The sequence below is a fragment of the Suncus etruscus genome, chromosome 13, assembly GCF_024139225.1.
Source record: "Suncus etruscus isolate mSunEtr1 chromosome 13, mSunEtr1.pri.cur, whole genome shotgun sequence".
Classification (NCBI taxonomy): Eukaryota; Metazoa; Chordata; class Mammalia; order Eulipotyphla; family Soricidae; genus Suncus; species Suncus etruscus.
Genome location: NC_064860.1, coordinates 77,976,437 through 77,979,718, shown reverse-complemented (window position 1 = coordinate 77,979,718; position 3,282 = coordinate 77,976,437). Strand labels below are relative to the sequence as shown.

Here is a 3,282-nt window from a genome sequence, read left to right as displayed (position 1 = left end):
TAATTTGGGACATTTCTTCATTAAAGTTGTCACCCAAACCAATAAATGGTGATGGTGAATTCTTAGTACACATTTAACCTGTGTCTGATGCTGTGAGAAGAACATGGCTCAGAAGAGTACTGACTCTTTTACAGGGAGCAGAGAAACAGCAGGGTTGGCCAATCTTTCTGTTTTCTTTTGTTTAAGTTTTTTCTTTTACATTACTTGAAATTGGGCAAATGACACCTGTTCTTGCCCCAAGGCCCAAAGAGAAAGGCATTTTCTTCTTAATTTATCTTTCCTGAACAGTCTGAATCCTTTTATTGTTTAGGTTTGAGATAAAATGAAATGTGTTTTAGCTCACCAGAGATTTTATCCATTAATCTGCAGCCAACCCTTCTTTTCCTCTATTTTCTACTTCCTTTGCAAATAAATAAATAACAACAAAATCCTTTATGTTTTTCTTCCTTCTCCTCCCCTTCCTTCACTTCTTACTTCTTAATCTTCCTCTTCTCCTCCTTCTTTCTCTTCTTTTTCTTCTTCTTCTTCTTCTTCTTCTTCTTCTTCTTCTTCTTCTTCTTCTTATTATTATTATTATTATTATTATTATTAATTATTATCATTAACATTATCAATATCCTTATTATTATTAATTTTAATCAACCATTGTCTCTAGAATATTTTGCTTTCCACAGTTTCACTTGACCACTTTTACTTGAGTTCAGGAGCATTCTTTCTCCTCCCCCACTTATTAAAAGATGTTCTCAGAGAGTACTCCTGGCTCTGGACTCATGTATCACATTGGTATTTCTTGAAAACCTATATGCAATGGTAGGAGATAGAAGCTGAGATGATCACATGCAAAGCAAGCACCTTGAGCTTATTCACAATACTATCTCTCTACCTCCATTTCCCAAAATTCCTTAATGAAAGTATTTTCCTTCACTAACAGTCTTTGCAGAATTCTTTTCTGCCATACTGGATAGATGTGTGGATAGAGATCAAGACTGACTTTTCCTCCCAAGCTTGATCTCTCCCAAACACTCACAACTCTGCAAGATAATAGATCTCTTTATTTTGACTGCACTCTCCTCCCCTGAATTACTCCCAAACTACAAATTTAGGTTACTCATTTGACAAAACATGCTGGCAACATTGACAGGAGATTTTGTATCCTTAGGGTTTATGATGACTAAAAAAAAAAAAAAAAAAAAACAAGATGTTAAACTGAGCTCATGGAGAAATGTTATTTTCAAGACACTTAGATGTGTGAGACTACTGCATGATATACAATGGCTCTGACATACTAAGCCCTAGTGATTTTGAAACCATTTGCGTTTTATGTGGCCTGCAGACTATATGTGCCTGATAATTTTGTGCATAAGTATGTAATCTCAAGTTTTATGTGTATAAAAAATCTAAGTAGATTTTACACAGTCTTCTGTTTAAGGCGTATAAGTCTGTACTACTTTATGTACAGTATACTAGGAAAAAGGAAAAGTACACTAGGGAAAGATGGTTTCAATTTCATTCATGTTGAGAGAGACTGTGATAAAAAAAACTCGTTAATGGATTTTGTTGGATCAACTAATTTAATTTTAGAGTTTATAACAGTATAACTGTGTCATAAACTATAATCAATGCATATATTTGAAACTATTTTATACAGCTATAAGGACACAAATCTTGGAATATAGAATAGATATTTTAGACAAATATAAGGTCAACTGTCACAAAGAATACAAGCCCAAAGGTTTCTGTAAAACCATGTGTATGAAAACTGGTGCCTTTTATCTGAATTCAAAGGCTTACGGCAAGAAAAGTTGTATATATGGGTTCAGTTGACAATAAGTATCAACATTAAATTAATTATCTGAATTAATGTAGTGATAAATTTTATATGATTAGAACAATGATATATGCATGACTATAATTGTTCAGATAGTGAGGGAAATAATAGAACTATATGATAGTCATTGGAGGTAATTTAGTTCATGATTTTCTTAGGGTTTATTATTGTGACAAAGATACGTAATTCATATCTCTCAGGACAGCAATAAGATATGAAAACATTTTATATTCAATTGAAATAATTTTAAGTGTATTCATATTTTATCAGCATAAATAAAATGAAGATAATATTAACAGTATATATCAATATTCAATTTTTGAACTTTCCAGAACAAACACATTTCTGATTCTATTTTATTCTTTATCATTTATTTGTATTGTCTGACAAATTTCTCAGTGATAAGTATTAATACTTAGAAACCATATTACTCCTTAGCTTTGAAGTAAATATTGAGTAGTATTTAATGCTTTGTAGTTCACCTTCAGTTTTATGAAGACAAGTTTTTACAAGCTATATAACAGTTTACATAGAACATTATCCAGATCAAAATTTTTATATCCAGAATTTCTATTCACTTCCTTCCTAGTTTCTATATATTTGCTTATATTTACTTTCAGTCCATATTATTAATATGCTTTTTATTACTTAATTGAATCTTGTTCTAAAAAGCTTTTTTTTAAATATGGAATGCTTAACAAATTTGCCTGTCATTCTTGTGCAGGGGCCATGCTAATCTCTGTTTCATTCCAATTTTAGTATATGTCCTGCCGAAGTGAGTACCTAAAAAGCTTTTAACACTTCCTGTCAACTATTTTATTACAACATATATAGTATATATCTTTATATATATATAAAGAATATACTTTTTGTAATAAATTATTATATTATAAAATATATTTCATTATCCAACATACAATAGATCATATTATATTAAAATAAATGTATTTATATTATATTTATATTATTTATATATTTATATTTATATTATATTATTTATATTATTATATTATATATTATAATATATTATATTATTATATTATATTATTGTTTATATTAATATGATTAATATATGTTTCTTATATTATAAATATAAATTATAAAATACTTATACTAAATTTTATGATACATTTTAGTTTTTGTAATATAACAGATTGGTTAAATTCCATAAGTAGTTTATTATCCCATTTAAAAAATAGCTGCAAGTTGTTTGAATCTCAGAAAAATAATGACTGAACCATAATATATTTAAAAATAAATATAATTCTTTTAATTTACTTTGACATCTTTAAAATAGAGTTTAGAAGGTATATTAAATAAAATTTGAATTGAGTTTAAATATTTAAGATTTTCCTCACTGTGCAATTTTGAAAGGATTCACAACAGTATTTTTTTGTTTTGAATAGAAATAATACCAGGATGTCTATCCCTATCTACTTAATATTAATACTTTA

General features: G+C 28.1%; 1 non-coding gene across 1 annotated transcript; it reads right to left on the bottom strand.

Moving 5' to 3' along the window:
- Positions 1–2,507: 2,507 nt before the first annotated feature.
- On the bottom strand, positions 2,508–2,611 carry LOC126026846 (U6 spliceosomal RNA). The gene has a single exon (XR_007502056.1). It is a non-coding gene; the product is annotated as a U6 spliceosomal RNA (small nuclear RNA).
- Between the last annotated feature and the right edge of the window lie 671 nt (positions 2,612–3,282).